The sequence below is a fragment of the Theropithecus gelada genome, chromosome 6, assembly GCF_003255815.1.
Source record: "Theropithecus gelada isolate Dixy chromosome 6, Tgel_1.0, whole genome shotgun sequence".
Lineage (NCBI taxonomy): Eukaryota > Metazoa > Chordata > Mammalia > Primates > Cercopithecidae > Theropithecus > Theropithecus gelada.
This window is the reverse complement of record NC_037673.1, coordinates 22,497,090-22,516,092: the sequence shown is the minus strand read 5'-3', so window position 1 is coordinate 22,516,092 and position 19,003 is coordinate 22,497,090. Positions and strand designations below refer to the sequence as shown.

The following is a 19,003-nucleotide window of genomic DNA, read 5'->3' as shown; positions in this document are numbered from 1 at the left end:
AATATAACAGGCGCCAAAGAGCCATTGTAATACTTCTGCTACCTTTTTCTTGTGGAGAAACACATAAAATTATTCAGAATGAGACATTTGACAGTAAATGATGAAGAGATGGTGCTTTGACTCTCTTATGGACCTTCACATGTGATGTTTGGGCAATAAACAAACACATTAATTCCCCTTGTCTACTTATATTTGTGATCTTCATCAATAAATCACTATAACTCAGATGAGCCCATGGATTGTGTAGTACAGATTTAATCAATTTGCTTACACAAACAGGGACCCCACAAAAGTACCTGTCTTATCCTTGTACACTCTAAGGGTAACCCTATAAAAAGCTGCTGCAGGGAAGAACCAGGAAAATTAATGAAAGTAACATGAAAATGTTGCTGAGAAACATGAAGGCCCAGCTGAGGTTGGAAGCCAGGCATTTATAATCCATTAATGTATTAATATGTGAGATATTTTCTCCTCCAGAACCCAGATGCTTGATTGTTGGAAAGGAAAAAATATATGTATTTGCCTAGATCCTAGTAAAATGTGAATAGAGAAACAAGAGACAGAAAGTAGAGAATACAGACAAGGAAGTAACTAATTGTTGTACTGTGGAACCATGGCTGGATTAAAAATAAGTAAACAAACTTAAACTAAAAAATTCTGTAGTCTGATGTCCTCTGCAATTTTTGGCAGCAGATGTTGATGCTTTATATTGAGTTAGTGTATTAGTCAGGGTTCTCCAGAGAGACAGAACCAATAAAAGAGAGATATATATATCGTATATATAATAATGTTATATATATATATTATATGTTATAATGTTTTATTATATATAATAACTTATATAAAGTTCCTTTGCTGTGTCATAAGTAATGTAGAAATTAACTATATCTAATAAGATATATAATTAGTTAACTATAATTAGATGTAGTTAATTTATAGAAATTAATAGAATAACTAATTATAGTTAACTAATTTCTATAAATTAACTGTATCTTACAGGAGAAATATATGTATCATATGTATGATAGATGATATATATCTTATATCAAGATATATATCTTATATATGATACATATTCTATATCATATGCATATCTTATATAACATGTATATATCTTATATCTTGTGTCTCTATGGAACTTGCATTATGTGGACTTGTAATGTTGTATTTCTAACATTTGCCTGTGCATCAATTTTACCTTAGAATTTTTGCATTTCATCAGGACAGAAATTCTATTTTCCTATTTGATGTCTACTTTGTACTGTATAGTTTGCTGAATGAATAATTGAATAATAGTGCAAATAAATCATAAAAACAACAAAAAGTACCAACCTATTATTTCATAAAATATAAAACTGTTCTTTCTTTCTTTGGCCTTTTTGTCTTTTGTCAAATAAGATGGTAGAACCAGAGAGGTGATGTTGTGCCTTTCAATTCAATAAATATTACTATATGATACTAATTATATGCACTTTTAAAGACATAACTCCATAAATAAGTAGAAATAAACAGGAAAAATATGTGAACCTGAGATATAAATGCCAAGTAACAATCTGAATAAATACACTTATATTGATTTTAGAAAGTTTAAGATTTTGAGAGCCGAAAGTAGTCAACATAGAAAGTATAGATCTTTGTTTTTAAAATAAAATCTTAGAATGTGTATGTCTTAGATTTTTAATGTCAGCTATTAGAAAAAAAATGCAAAAAGAAAACTTCTAGCTTTAAGAAGTTTCTTCATACATAAGACTTAAAGCATAGATTAACTATCAGTAATAGAGTTTAACTTTGTACATCCTGTGGTTAACTTTGTAGTTTAAAAGAAAGGCTTTAATTTTAATAGTGTGGTTTCCTTCCACATATGGAGGCTATCAATCATTTACTTTAGCAAAGTTTAACTAGTTTTGCAGTTGATAATATTCACTTAGCTTTGGAAATGTTTTATAAAATTCCCTTTGAACTTCAATATTTTCAGGTAAATATGTTGTAACTTTTTTACCAGAGTGATAAACCTAAAAGTGAAGAATGTAAATTCTAGAGATTTTTTAAACAACTAAATTTTATGGTGGCAGAAGCCAAACTTGCAAAAATAATATTAATTAAATAAGTACTGATAATGGAAAATACGTAAACATTATGTAGAATTTTAAAAGCCAACTCTAATTTTTAAGCATTTTAAAATAAACAATTCCAAAATGCTAAATATATCTTATTTTTAAACTGTAAAATACTTTAAAGTTATTTTATAATTAGTGGTTTTATCTTTCCTCTGCTGATCTGTGTTTAGATCTAATGGTCTGTTTTTAAAATGTATATTATATTCTCCTACTGATATATAACCTTACTATAGCTAGTTTTTAAAATTTTAAAAAGAAAATGTAATTACATAATGAAAAAAACATAAATTAACTTTCAGTAATCTGATTAATGTATTGCATTGTTTTTTGCATCTAAACTTCTTTCATCTGGTATTTTTTGTCCATTTATTTTTTAACACCTCTCCAATGTTTCTTTTCATTTCTGTATTAATATAGTTTTTTTTGTTACTTTTCTTCTAGTTGATATAATGAATATGCCACAATTTTACTTATAATTTTTATTTTGAAACAAGGTCTCACTCTGTCCCTAAGGCTAGAGTGCAGTGGCACCATCATGACTCACTGAAGCCTCAACCTCCAGGGCTCAAGTCATCCTCCCACTTCAGTCTCCCTAGTAGCTTGGGCTACCGGCATGCACCACCACACCCTGCTAATTTTTGTACTTTTTGTGGAGACAAGCTTTCACCATGTTGCCCAGCCTGGTCTCAAACTCCTGGACACAAGCAATCCACCCACCTCAGACTCCTAAAATGCTGGGATTACAGGTGTTACCCACTGCACCCAGCCGCTTTATTAACATTATGTTATGTGTTTATTGTTACAAATGTAGAGGTTTACAACTGCCAATATCAAGAATTAGAGTATAACAATGAACTTCTTAATAAAAATGAAGAAGAAAAACCTTATGTTTTCATAATTTTATTTTACTACTCCTTGGATTTTTGTGGTTTAATAGAGCCATTTTTTTTCTTCCAGAAATTATAAATGGTATTTATATTCCATTTTTAAAATCTGTAATTAGAATTATTTATACATATTTCCTGTATTTTATTATTATTTTTGTCCAATTATTTGTGTCTAAAATAGAGTTTAGGATTATGTGATATGCACCTGTTCATGTTTTCAGAATAGTGACCAATTATTTGTATAGGAGGGCTGTACCAATTTATGTTTTTGTCAGTATTATATGAATATTCAGTTGTTTACCACATTCTCAACATTGGCCATTTGTGACATTTTATCTTGACATCTTAGTTTACATTTATAGTATCTCACTATGTCCTTAATTTTATGACATAGTGAATTGCTTTCTTTACTAACAAGTTTGGGCATCATTAAATGGGGTTTAAGTCATGTGTATATTTTTTTTTAGATAACAGTTTAATGAGTTTCAACCATTTTTATAAGATTGTTTGTCTTTTTCTAATTGTATTGTACAATTGCTTCATATGATCTGGATAATAATTATTATTTGTCCTATGAAGTTTGCAGTCGTTGTGTAGAAATTTACATGCCTGTCTTTGTGTGGGTAGAATTTTTTAGTACTTTTCTAACATTTTCTACTCCAAGTTAATAAAAATATTTTACTATATTTTGTATCAAAAGTCTTACACTTTGATCTTTCACATTTAATTGCTTTGTCTACATAGAATTGATTTTTGTATATAAAGTGAGGTAGGGATATAAAATTTTTAAATTAGAGATCATCAAATTTCTCATTACTACATATCGAATAGTCTAGAGTTCCCCATTATTTTTCACATCAGCTTTGCTGTATATTAGGTTTTCATGTGTGAGTTTGTGTATGTGTGTGTTTCAAGGCTCTCTCTTCTGTTTCTAAATAAGTATTAGTAATGGGAAATACTTAAGCATTATGAAGAATTAAAAATGTCAACTATGTAGAATTATGTATTTAAGTAGAACTTAAAATGTCATATTCATTGATCAATATTTCTTTCTTATACTTCATGTCTCACTGTTTTAATTAATATACTTTGGTTTATTACTGAGCAGGACAATACCATCTCCCTTGTACTTATTCATTATTAATGTCTTAGCTATTCTAATCCTTTATTCTTTCATGACATTCATTATCAGCTTTACAAGTTCCATGGGGAAAAAAATCTGAACTCCTTTTACCTGGAATTCTTTGAATTGATATATACTTAAATCTGATTCAATGACAGGATATATCTTCCCACTTATTTAGTTTCTATTTAATAGTTATCAATCAAGTTTTACAATTGCATCACTAAAAGTATTATATCTTTTTCTTAAACTTATTTCTTCATACATATCATGAATATTGATAAGGTAAGTGATTTTAAAATTATACCTTTATCTCCTGTTGCAAGTCTATTAAAATGCAATTATTTAAACATTGTTCAGAAATTTTGCTAAAATCTCTTATTAATTGCATATCTTTGGTAGATGATCCTTTGAACTTTTAAAGTAAAACATGATCACATCTCTAAATGATGTTGGGTAGGGTTCTTCCTTTTTAATGTCTTTGTTATTTCTTGTTCTTGTTATCTTTGTGAACTGTATCAGATACCCTTTGTGTTTTGTGATTTAAGACTCAACCTTTAAAATATCTTTGTGGTATGAGTTGTGAGTTATTTTCTAAAGGGATGATTATGTTCATCTGGAAGGCACTGCACACACAATTCACTTTAAATTCAAATCCTTATGTAAGGATTGATTTTGAACCAAACAAATAATGTAAATTAAATTCTCAAACTCAGATAAGAGCCTGCCAGGCCATACATCCTCAGAATAAATGTTTTTCTTTAACAAAATTCTCTACAAGCAATAGTTTGTAGACTTTACTTGTTTTCTAATTTAGGGGATACTTTTCTTTTTTTTTAAAGTGTATAGGCTTCCTAGGATCTGGTTGTTTCTGGGTTTCTCCAATCCACCATCAACCTGTGCCAGCTTCATAGATGCTAAATGAGTCACTGTCTATAGCACTCTCCTCTCTGTGCTTGTCTTTCAGCTTTGCTGCACATTTTGGAACATCTCTTTTACTTTCTTTCATATTCAACCATTCACTTAAAAATATGTTTCTGTGCTTCTGTGTATTTTTTTCAATTAATATGTTCATGTACTTTGGTGACTTTTCTAATTATCTATTTTATTTGGAATCTTCAGTGTGATTTTAAAGGTTATGATACTGTCAATTGACATACTTCAGGCAGACATATTTTTATCTTACTCTGTGTTTTAACAAGTTATCTCTCATATTTTATTTCATTTGACCCATAGTCTCTAATTTTTCCATGAGAAATTACTAATTAGTAATAATATGCTATCATTTTATTATAAAAATAATTGTATGACACTTATAATTACTCAAAAATATATCTACTTTCTTTCAAACATCATTTTTCGTAATGTGTTGTGCATTTTTTTTTTTTCCTGACACGGAGTCTCACACTGTGGCCCGGGCTGGAGTGCAGTCACACAATCTCAGCTCACTGCAACCTTTGCCTCCTGGGTTCAAGCGATTCTCTTACCTCAACCTCCTGAGTAGCTGGGATTACAGGCACCCACCACCATGAACAGCTAATTGTTTCGTATTTTTAGTAGAGATGGGGTTTCACCGTGTTGGCTAGACTGGTCTCAAACTCCTGACCTCGTGATTCACCCGCCTCCATCTCCCAAAGTGCTGGGATTACAGATGTGGGCCACCATAGCCAGTCTGTGTTGTGCATTCTAAGTACTCTATAACATCCTTCTGTATCGCAAATTTTAGCCCAGGACTCCTGTGGTATTTTGAATACAGAGATAGCAAACAAAGTCTAATGGACATTGCAAAGGTCTGTATAACCTTCTTTGATACGTAGAAGATACTCAGATGCTCTAGAATCTGAAGTTAGAAAGCTGGTAGTATGATTGCTCATTTCATGAAAGCTGGGAGACACTAAGGGCCTGGAGAGTGCTTGCAGGAGAAAAGCTGTCAATACATTCCTTCCTTCCTTCCTCCCTTCCTTCCCTTCCTTCCCTTCCTTCCCTTCCTTCCCTTCCTTCCCTTCCTCCCTTTCTCCCTTTCTTTCTTTTCTTTTCTTTTCTTTTCTTTCTTTTTTTTGCTGCACCCGTTGTAACTTTTCACACCTGGCTTTCTGTGTTGTTGGAATTCCTTTTCTAGTATAGTAATGCTCTGCAGTATCAGGAGAAAGCTTGGGATAGAGAAAACTATCCCATTTAGTTTATTTGTTCGTGGTGGTGGACCTCACACTGTGATTGCTTTTGCCTTTGAAGGAATTCTAAGTGCCATGCGCCACAGATGCACTTCAGTTCCTCAGTCTTCTAATTTCAAGAGATATCAGTGGGATTTTACTGGGATTATTCTACCTATTTTATTTTATAACATTGTGTTTTTAAAAGAAAATTATTACAAGGATCTCGGGATTATTATTATTATCTTTTTAGACAGAGTCTCGCTCTGTTGTCCAGGCTGGACTGCAGTGGCGAGATCTCGGCTCACTGCAACCTCCACCTCCTGAGTTCAACCCTCCTGGGTTACAGGCATCTGCCACCATGCCCAGCTGATTTTTTGTATTTTGGGGAGTTTTGCCATGTTGACCAGGCTGGTCCTGAACTTCCGACCTCAGATGATCTGCCCAACTCGGTCTCCCAAAGTGTTGGGATTACAGGTGTGAGCCACCACACCTGGCAGGGATAATTTTTGATATTGGTGACATCTCACACATTTAGCAGCAATTTCTCTGATTCCTTTCCTTACTTTCTTGCATTAGTACAGACTACCTCTTTTTCAAATTCTTTTCATTATGGTAGGGGCATTGGAAACAAAATGTATGTCTATGCCCAAGTTGCAGCTTCTTGCAAGGAATTCTGTTATCCTACTTTTGATAACCACGTGTCCTCAGCTGATATTAGTCCTGCGCTGTCTTTGGTTAGCTGAAATGGCCTCATGAATTGTGCTCTTGCAGACTGTACTTATTCTGAACCAATGCCCTGGGTCTTGTTGAAGCACAACTACCCCCTGATTTTTTTGACATGTCTCTCAGCTTACATTTTTCTGGTGTCATTTATTTTCATTACTGTACTTCTTTACCACCACCCCACAGTGAAGTAGCTTAGTTAATTACGAGAGGATTTATCTTTATACCAGAACCACGTAGAAGAACACAAAGTATATCTAATTCTTTAATATATCCTCTTTACTGATAAAATGAATCTCTACTCTTATCACTTTGTAAGCTAACAGCTTTCACTTAATATAGCCTTTTCTTGCCCTCGTGTTGTGTTTTATTAAAGTTCATGACTCTGGCTCACTGTATTTTCTAAGACTTATGTATCTATAACTCATCTTAGTGATACTGACATGATTTTGTGATTGTTCCCCTTGGGTGTTAGGTTTGGTATTCTTAATTGTAGCCATGATATAATAAAGCAAACCTTGCACTACCTTTTCTAACATCACACATGCTCAACAAACACACACAGACCCCATATATATATAATTGAATGTACACACACATGCACGCACACACACATCATAGTTACAAATATTTCCCAATGAGTTATAAGACCATTTTCCTGAATTCAATAGTTGAAATAATTATGTAAGCAATTAATTATTTTTCATTTGTCATAAATAAAATGCTTTTCAAAAATGCCAGTATTTTTAGGAATTTGAGCAAAGCTATATTTAACATCTTAGACACACAGGCAAGACTTTGTTTAGACATACATACAGGAGCAGAATTCCTGGGGTCCAGGTTACCTGCATTTCACTTTTAGTAGATATTCCAAATGGTTTTTCAAAGCAGTTGTGTCCATGTGGATTTCCAACCCACGATATGAGTGAGAGCTTCCATCACTCCACATCCCTGCCAATTATTGATAATTTCAGACATTATATTTATTCTCTTTTTTGCCAACTAATTCAGTGAGAAATTATGTGTTATTATTGTTCTTATTTTGGATTTATCTGATGATGGCTGTGGAATCATTTTTACTTGCTTTTTAGAAGTCCTGTTTTTATTCTTTTTGTAAATATTCCATTTATAGATTTCCAAATTCAATACTTTATTGATTTTTGACATTATTAATATAATCTTTGCACTAAATTCTGTTCCATGATTGGAAATATTTTCTTGTAGTCAATGACAGCTTTTCTTTTTTTTTTTTTGGCAAGTTTAATTTTGAATATATGATTTTAATTTTAATTCAAATTTTGTGCTTTCGATATTTGTTTAAAAAAAACTTTTCCTATTTCATAAAAATTATGTATGTTGGCCGGACATGGCGGCTCATGCCTGTAATCCCAGAACTTTGGGAGGCCGAGGTGGGCAGATAACCTGAGATCAAGAATTCAAGACCAGCCGGGCCAACATGGTGAAATCTTGTCTGTACTAAAAATACAAAAATTAGCTGAGCATGGTGGTGGATGTCTGTAGTCCCAGCTACTCAGGAGGCTGAGGCAGGAGAATTGCTTGAACCCAGGAGGTGGAGGTTGCAGTGAGCCGAGACCATGCCCTTGCACTCCAGTCTAGGCAACAAGAGCAAAACTCCATCTCAGAAAAAAAAAAAAAAAGAAATTATATATGTCCTTGACTTTTAAACTGTTTCTTCTTCACATCTGAAAGTTATTTTAATGTATGAGATGATTAAAGAAATCTATAACCAGTCCTATGTATTTGTGGAGCGTATGTTTTGGTATTCAACCAAACATAGATTGAACATAGTTAGAAAAATAATTGTAACAATGAAAAATAATGTAAATTAATATCAATATAACATAGCAATTATTATAAGTAATCTAGAGATGATTTAAAGTATACAGGAGATGTGCATAGGTTATATGCAAATAATATTCCTTTTTACATAAAGGACTTGAACATCTGTAGCTCTTGATATCTGTGAGAGTCCTGGAACCAATCCCTGCGGCAGCCTAGGGATGACTGTACTTTGATTTTGTGCATCTGTATGGTGAATTTTTCCTATTCCACTTATTTAACAGTCTGTTCTTTTCCCACTGATTTAAATGGAACGTTGCTGCATATTTATATGTATCATTTAGACTCTATGCCAATAACATAAATTTTTTTCCATATTTTTATAATAATTTTTTATATCTGATAGGGTAATTTTATCTTTCCAACAAAGTGTGTGAACTTCTTGGGTTTTGTTCTTTCAAATGAATATTAGAATTAGCTATGGGTGGCCCATAAGACTACCTCTAGGGCAATATATATAGAGAAAGCATTTTTGGTCAAATTTGTTTGTTATGTGTTTGACATGCTCTTCTTATAGTTTATATTCCTTCCATTTCCTTTGAAGGCTTTAAATATGTATTATGTGTCTATTACAGATTATTCTATTATTATTAGTTCTTAAGAAATACATTTTCTCTTTGTCACTCCACTGAGTTTCATTGACGGTGTATTGTGTTCTCTCACTTTTTTTTTTCCTTACTATGGAATCTAGGGTCTTATGTTGTGAAAGAATCTCTTCAAGACATTTTGGTACTTGCTCTGCGAAGGTCCTACTGATTCTCCAGTGCTATACCATGCTTCATATTACTACTCTGGGTTGCAGCCACCATAGTATGTATTTGGGCAAATCTGGACTTTACACACTTTGGGCTCAAGCTTGCCCTCTGCTTCTCAAGGTTAACCTCTTTCTATCTATGGCCCCTCTTGAACAGCTGGTATCTGTGAAGGTTCCCAGTACTGGTGGACAGAAGATTTTTGTGTTTGTTTCTTTTTATTCTAATTCCCATTCCATGATGGGACTACTCCTTCTACAAACCAGTTGCATGTAAGCAGCTCATTCTTAGTTCCTTCTTTTAAGCAACCCAAGAGGCCTGAATTTCCTTAACAGCGATGGGAATTCAAGCCTTATGGAAGCCATTCATACCTTTATTTTTCTGTAAAGATTTCCTGTATCATCAGTTCCCACTCCTCTGACTTTATTGCTAGTAGCTTGAGATTTTTTATTTTTTATTTTATTTTTTGAGAGGGAGTCTCACTCTGTCGCCCAGGCTGGAGCGCAGTGGCGCGATATCCGCTCACTGCAAGCTCCGCCTCCCGGGTTCATGCCATTCTCCTGTCTCAGCCCCCCGAGAAGCTGGGACTACAGGTGCCCGCCACCACACCCGGCTAATTTTTTTTTTTATTTATTATTTTTATTTTTAGTAGAGACGGGCTTTAGCCGTGTTTGCCAGGATGGTCTCGATCTCCTGACCTCGTGATCCACCTGCCTCGGCCTCCCAAAGTGCTGGGATTACAGGCATCAGCCACCGCACCTGGCTGAGATTCATTTTTTCTTCCCGTCAAGTTCCCCTGAAAGTTGATGCTACCGACAAGGTGTACTGTACCAGTGATCATACTTTATGAATGTAGTTGACTTTTGGCTTTAGAAAATATTTCCTTTAAAAACTTTTATGAGATTTGCTTAATTAAGATCTTTCTAAAAATTATGTAGCCATAGTCTGACACTCTGGTTCTGTGGTTTTGTTCAGCTTGTCACACATAATTGCAGGTTATCAGTAGTCCTAGTCTGAAGGGAAAGAAATAGTTGTTAGAGTTTCATTATTAAGTAACGTCTATCTGTCTTTCTAAGCAAGTTAATTATGTGCCTGTCCTAGGTTGTCTTAAACAGTATTTTAAAACACCCTTTCATTGTGTGTGTATATTTCTGCTGCCTTAGCCATACACACTGTCTTGTAGTGAGATAGAGTCATGAGGAAGTGGTTTTATTAGAATATTTTTTTTCTCCTATATGGAAGGGGATGGGAAGTAGATCTATAAGTTGGTTGTCAATGAAAATATTTGTAAAATGTTTGAAGAGGTTTATTCTGAGTCAAATGTGAGTGACCATGGCCCATGACACAGCCCTCAGGAAGTCGTAAGAACATGTGCCCAAGATGGTCAGGGCACAGCTTGGTTTTATACATTTTAGGGAGGCATGAGACGTCAATCAAATACATTTAAGAAATACATGGTTTTGGTCCAGAAAGGTGGCACAACTCAAAGCTTTGGGGTGGGAGGTGGTGGTTTCCAGGCTATAGGTAAATTTAAACATTTTCTGATTGATGATTGAGTTTATCTAAAGACCTGGGATCCATAGAAAGGAAATGTTCAAGTTAAGATCAAATATTGTGGAGACCAAGGTTCTTTTTGAGGTCTTATATTGGCTGCCCTTAGAGACAATAGATGACAAATGCTTCCTATTCATATTTTTAAAAGGTGCTAGACTTTTAGTTAAACTCCTTAGCACTGGGAAGACCTGGAAGAAAAAGATCTACCTATGTTAATAGAAATTCTTTACACATGCAAATTTGTCACCAGGAAGGACAGCTTTGCAGGGACATTTCAAGATATGGCAAAGAAACATGTTTTGGGGTAAAATCTTTTGATTTTCTTCCTTGTCTCCTAATGTTATGCCTGAGTCAGGATGGAAGGTACGTCATGATATATAGGATTAAATAAAACCCATCTGATGAGAATTGATGGCTTATAGGGCATGACTCTCCAGACCCCTTAGATAGGAATTTGGGCAAGATAAAAAAAAAAAAAAAAATCAGAGCTTAATCCTCAGGATCTATGGTAGATTGAAAAATGACTTCCCAAAGACAGCCATGTTCTAATTCATAGAACCTTTGAATGTTAACCTATATGACAAGAAAGGATCTTTGCAGCTGTGATTAAATAAAGGATCTTAAAATGAGAAGATTATCCTGTGTTAGCTGAATAGGCCTAAATTGTAAATACATGCATTCTTAAAAATGAGAGGCAGAAGATTTGAATACACAGAAGAAAAGGCAACGTAGAGGAGGAGAAAGAAATTTGATGATATTAGCCTTGAATATTGAAAATGGCCACAAGGCAAGGCACGATGGCAGTCACGAGAACCTAGAGGAGGCGAGAAATGGATTTTCCTCTAGACCCTCTGAAGGGATGGTAGCACCGTAACACCTTTATTTCAGCTCAGTCTTTAATTATTTCAGAATTCTGACCTCCAAAACTGTGAGAGGATAAGTTTCTGTTGCTTTAAGCCACTACATGTATGGTAATTACTTGTCACAGCCACAGGAAACTGATATAGATATTATTACATTTTAACCAAAATATCTAACACAGTTGAAGGGAATGAAATGGCTTAGAATTTCTTGGAAGTTTATGTCTCACTTTAATGTTTTTTAAACCTAAAGATTTTGTTTGACAGGGAAACCTTTATTAGTTATCAGAATAACAGAATGTTAAAATGAGTTGGTGTTTTTACTTTCAGAAAATAAGTTATCCCGCATGGATTATTAGTCTACCTTGTTACTACCTGTATTTTCTACTAAACATTTGTAATAAAAATGATAAGCATTTATACATTCTAATTACCATTTAGCTATAATGATTAACAAGTGCATTAATTATAATTATTTTATAATTTCATTTAAAATTACATTTTTCACATAAGTATAATTGAACTGAGACTTTTTGTCTTAAAAAATTGAATTATATGAAGACATGGTCATAGTAATACAATGCCTCAGTAGAAGAAAATATATTAAATTTTATAAAGCAGTATGTATCTCCTCATGTCCTTTTTATTGTTGCAGTGTATGGTATTTGTTTAAAAAAAAAAAATCAGATAGCTGTGGTTGTATGCACACAGTATTAAAAGCTACTTTTCTTTTTCAAGCATAATGAACTTTAGTAGAAATGAATGAAAATAAATGTCCATGGATTTTCTTAATGATTCTTCAGAATCAGGCACCATGAACGTGTTTTCTCACTTGTGCGGACATCTTTATAAGAATCACTCTTGAAATAATACTCAGAGAGGAGCATTTCATAAAGAAATGAAAAATGTGGTTTTAATATATACTCTATTACACCCAAAATGCTGTTTGTTTAATATATATTGAGGAAGTTGAAGTTATCAGCCTGAAGTTAACAATATGAAACTGAAGAGTTAAAGTTATCAGTATGAAATAATGTTATCTAATTATAGATACAGATTGAAGTTGTCAGTATGAAATAATGTTATCTAATTATAGATACAGATTGATAGATATAGAGACAATTATGGATGTCTGCATATACATGTTAATATAAATACATAAATTTCCTAGCTCAGTTCACTGAGAGGGCTTAGAAGTAATGGCACCCCAGTGGCAAGGAACCATAACTAGTGGTCAGATCTTGATTTCTCACCATTCTGTGATAAAAGGAACCAGAGATCCTTGAAAAAAATGGCTGAGTCTAGGTCTGAGGCAAGAAGATTATAACATTTATATTATGCATTTTGAAATTAACATGGACTATCTTATCATGCCAGGACTTAAGGAAGTACTCACTAAACAAGCCAATATGGTATGTCGAAAAAGACATAGAGGTGAATTGAAAGAGCTCGCAAAGGCCAAAGCTAAAACAATTAGACCAACAAAATAAACAGTGTAGTATTGTGTTATAACATGAAGTACAAAATAAATATCCATGAGATTACACTGATACATATAAATTACTGAATGAATGAATACAAAAACAAGGAAACAGACAAATGGGGAGAATAGGTAAATTTCTCTCACAAAATTTCAAATAATTTATGTCATTTTCTCCTCCAGCAGATGGAGCTTAACTCCCTATCTCTTGACTGTGGGCTGCTTTTAGTGACTTGCTTTCAAGTACAGTATGGAAAGGAGGAACAAAAGAAACTTTATAGTATGAAATGGTGGCAAACAGTACCCTAGTCAGCTGATCAAAATCTGTGTAAGCAGAAATAAGTACCCCAGTCAGCTGATCAAGATCTGCATCAACAGCAATAAGTACCCCAGTCAGCTGACCAAGATCTGTGTCAACAGTAATAAGTCATGCTGATGACACACGTACCATTGATATGAAGTGACAAAAATGATACTTTACCTCTATGGTCTTCCTCCCAAAAACTCATAACCCCAGTCTAATCATTAGAAATACATCAGCCAAATTCCAACTGAAGGATATTTTATAAATGTCCGACCATTGCTTTTCAAAACGTTCAAGTTCATCAAAAACAAGGAAAGTCTAAGAAACTATCACTGCCATGAGGAGGCCAAGGGGACGTAATGACAATGCAATGTGATATCCTGGAATAGAAAAATGACATTAGGCCTGTAGTCCCAGCTACTCGGGAGGCTGAGGCCGGAGAATGGCGTGAACCCGGGAGGCGGAGCTTGCAGTGAGCTGAGATCCGGCCACTGCACTCCAGCCTGGGCGACAGAGCGAGACTCCGTCTCAAAAAAAAAAAAAAAAAAAAAAAAAAGAAAAATGACATTAGGAGAAAAACTAGTGAAATCAGAATAATGTGTCAATATTGGTTCATTTAGATCCATCTACTACAATGTATCACTATCTATCACAATGTATCAAAAGCAGCATTGTAAGTACATTGTACATACATCAAAAGTACATTGACAAATGCACTTATAATTATAAGGTAAGATATTAGCAATAGTGATAATCAGATGTGAGGTATTCGGGAACTCTCAATACCATCTTTGCAACTTTTAAGAAAATGTAAAAATATTCTAAAATAAATGTTTATTAGAAAAGACAGTTAACATTCTGACTGTCTATGTTTGTCTTTCCAGCTCTGTCACCTAACAGCTTGACTCTTTGAGGAATATAGCCAAGCTGGATCCCAGGAGCAGCAGCGAGTTTTAAAGAATGCCAGCCTTTTTAAAGGTAGGTAAAAAAAATCTTATTGAGATATATGCTTTTACCTTCTTAATTAATACCTGAAAACGCAAATCCTATTTAAAACTTCTTTACTTTAAAAAATGTTTACTGGAAATCAAAATATTCAAATATTTGTATATTTACAGACAGTTGATGTCAACACAACAAAATCATGAAACTTGAAGTAACCAGTTATTTCTACATTTTTTAGAATATATAATTATTTTTATAATTCTTTATTTTTTAGTTTCTTTGTTGTATTTTTCCTCACAGTTTCAATTTACATGCAGGTTTGAGAAGATCTAATGGCTATGTGCCTCCTAAAGAACAGAAAGTTATTTCCGTCTTTTATATTCTATTTTTATGACACTTTGCCTAGTCCCTCATAATTAGCGGGTATTATGTTTGTTAAATTGGATATGTCTCATTTCAAAGGCAAACCTCTGTTGAAAGTCACCCATAGGAAACAGAGAGATAAAGTCATAAATTCTCTCGTCTTTACGAATATTGATATGGCACAATCGGGTTCAATTGTTTCTTGCACTGGCAATTGTAATCTGCTTTTCCTTTGCTGATGGTAGGAATCTAAACATTGAGATTTAGACAGATACAGTTAACCTTCACAGAGGTAGTAATTAGAGTACTGCTTTGACACTCCTCTCTTGGTAATGGGAGAATCTCCTCTTACTTAGGCTGTAGTCAAAACAAGCTTGATATTCTCAGTTCTAATCAGTGATCAGTTAAGACTAACCATTGATATAACAACTCAGAAAGACAAGGTTGAAGAGATAAGGCAGATGTGTAATTAAACTAATGTGGCTTTATGAATCTTCCTGTGATATTTGTTCAAACTCTCTATGCATGCCCATATTTCTGAAGTAGAAAGATGAAGCCTTTTGTTTTTCTTTATCATGATCCTTTTATAAGATTAACTTATTCAGTAAAGGTTAGGCTTTAGTATAGTTTTAAAACATTATCAATTAATTTCAACTATAAGATTTGAGGAAAAAATTCAAATTTTAGATTAAAAATGTAAGATTATAAGATTGAAATAGAATGAACCAGTTAATATCTCCACTGTTAATAATTCCTCCACCCCATGGTCATCTCTTTTATCTATCAATTTGTTCTCTTCAATATTCAAAATTTCTATGTAGAAAATTTCTTACCTTTTCTTTGTGAAATTTTTGCATTTTTTGTAGAAAATTTTAATTAATTTCTAAATCTCTGACGATGGATAATTTTGGTTTGGGGTTTCAGTCCAGATGTTCTATTTATAGAATAAGAGAAGTGAACACTTTGACTTTTAATTCCTGTAAAAGGCAACTCCATATTCTTAAATATCCATGATTACATCAACCTCAGTATTATCTGTGATGAAAATATGAATAATGAAAAATTAACACTAAGCCATTCCAATGATAAATGCAGCACTTTCTCTCCTTTTCTTTAAAGCATAATGGAGCATTAAAACATCCAAAGGCCCAGATAAATGAGAAGAGACTCACACTCTTTGCAAATGTCTTATAGTTCACTCTGTGCTATATATGATAAGAAGAAATAAAAATAGTTTGATATTTGTTTAACATAAAACTAAAGATAATGACTTGAGGAAGGATCATTTTAAAGAAATTGTCATGTTCATTTGTTTTTAATTAGAGTAGAATTCATATCGATGCAGAAGGCATTTGAAGAGGATGGCTTGAAATTATTTTCTTTTTAATGTGAGGATTTTCATAAATGCTACATAAGCAAATAGAGCTGAGAATAATCTCAGTGGAATGCTATAATAAAATAGAGAGTGATAATCAAGAACAATGAATATATAGGTTTCAAGTCATATTAACTGATTATTAACATTTCTTTATTAAGAAAGAAATTTTTCTTTTATTAATTTAACTTTGAATAGAGTAATGCTCTGGACCCTGTTTATGATGTTACCACCCCCTTTTATAATTTTCTTTTTCAACAATCACATAGGGCAATGTATTATTTCTTTAATATTTTGCAAAACTATCATTCTATTAATTTCTCACATTCATGTTTAGTTAATAAGTAATTATATTAGTTTATTGTAAATCATGCAAAAAAGTAAAGGGAAAGAGAAAGGAAATCTTTCTTCTTTCATATGGTTAATTGAGCATTCTTTGATCATTTATAGAATACTTTCTTGTTCCAATATGAAAAATATGGTTGAAGTTGGCATTTTTTTTCTTCCTGTAATAGTTGGAAAGAGTAGGGAAAATGCAGACCAAGGACATTTGAACTAGACTATAAAGAGAGATAAAAATATGTAAAGAAGAGGGTATAGATATATAAAAGGTACAAAGATATATGATATCATTTCATATGTGGTGAATTTTATAATACTTGAGGAGTTAGAGAATGAAATATGTGTCAAATATGGGAATAGCTGGCAGATAAATCCAGAAGAATAGGCTTACATGATGAAGAAACTTTAATGAAATGAAAACTATGTCTGGGATTGGGACTTTATCTTTTATAGGATGTGGAGCTGTGTTTCGTTGCTTTAGTTGGTTTGTTTTTGAATGTAGAAGAATAACCTGATGTGGGGATTGTGTGTGTGTGTGTGTGTGTGTGTGTGTGTGTGTGTAAAGAAGATGACTGCTGGCAAGAGATTGGGAGGTTATATATATTAGATCTTTTGGGAGCACCAATTTAACTCTATTTCCATCTGTCCTGTATACTTTCTTAGGAAATTAAATAAGTATTCAAAAATAATTTATTTCAAGATATGTTTAAATAGTTTAGGGTTTTAACTAATGTATTAGTCTGTTCTCACACTGCTAATAAAGACATACCTGAGACTGGGTAATTTATAAAGAAAAATGGCTGGGGAGGCTGCACCTTCATGGTGGAAGGCAAAGGAGGAGCAAAGGTTCATCTTACATGGTGGCAGGCAAGAGAGTATATTCAGAGGAATGTCCCTTTATAAAACCACCAGATCTCATGAGACTTATTCATTATCATAAAAACAGCATGGGAAAGTCCCACCCAATGGTTCAATTACCTCACACTGGGTACCTCCTACAACCTGTGGGAGTTATGGGAGCTACAATTCAAGATGAAATTTGGATGGGGAACACAAGCCAAACCATATCAACTAAGTAGAATACTTCAATATTACACTAATACTTTATTTTATGAAGATGAGGATACAAAGAGTGTCGACAAATGGAAAGTTTTGTAAGTGAGCTTTTCACTGACACAGAGGCAAACAAATCTAGGATCTATCTTTAAAAAAGCAAGTCTTTAGGTCATTGGTATGAATATCAGGTCCTGACACTCAGAAAACATTGCCTTTCAGCAGTGATGAGGTGAAACAGAAACTGATGGAAACACGGAGGCAACAGCAGATCTGCTCAGCCAGGAGTGGATTTGAGCATTTCTTTAGTGTTCACTGTGTCCTGCTGAGTTGACAACAGGGTTCAAAAAATTAATTGCAGAGCCATCTGTTTTTTTTTTTTAAATATACTTTGTAAGGCATAACTAGAAATCATTTGGTAAATTTTGTTCGTGTGATTTTCCCTGACAGGTTATTGTTAGAGTTGCAATTAACACATCTGAAGAAGATAAATGTAGGGATATATCTAATTTTGGTAATTGTCAAAGGTTAATAATTTGAGACATACCTGTTAGGATTTCACAGTGGGCTTATTATTGGGAATTATGATTCATCATCTACACAGAATAACAAGAAGAGAAAAGAAAGGAAAAATACAGAAGCAGTTGATTTTTCCAACTTAGACTCTACCAGCCTTTTAATTCAGACAAAAGAGTTATTCCAATTACTCGTGATTGCTTCAAGCCTCCAGATTATTAAAATAGGTTTACTACAAGTGAGACCAGCAGAAAAAGACTACATTAAAAAACATATCCCAATCTTCCATGAATTATCCTTTATGTAATTTTCCATTTCTTTGCTCAGTGTTTAATTTAAATAGTCATAGATCAGATCACAAGATGCTCTTAAAATCATTCACACTCAGAGACATAAAGGTCATTTACATGCATTTTATTCCATGGTGCATATTTTCAGTTAATCTTAAAGGTCACTTTCCTTCTGTGAGTCTAAATATTCAATGCCTTAAATAAAGATGAAAGATATAAATAAATAGGGGATCTTTTTTTTTTTTTTTTTCTCTTTCTGGCTTTACAGCTACCTTGTTATATTTCATGCTGCTTTGATTTTTTGTG

General features: G+C 33.3%; 1 protein-coding gene across 4 annotated transcripts in view; it reads left to right on the top strand.

Moving 5' to 3' along the window:
* Nucleotides 1-19,003, top strand: part of CDH12 (cadherin 12) — a 1,140,321-nt gene that overhangs the window by 344,012 nt on the left and 777,306 nt on the right. For all 4 annotated transcript variants that reach the window (XM_025388387.1, XM_025388389.1, XM_025388391.1 and 1 more), the window contains one exon: nucleotides 14,698-14,791. The gene's annotated coding sequence lies outside the window, so the exon portion shown is untranslated. The remainder of the gene's footprint in view (nucleotides 1-14,697; nucleotides 14,792-19,003) is intronic.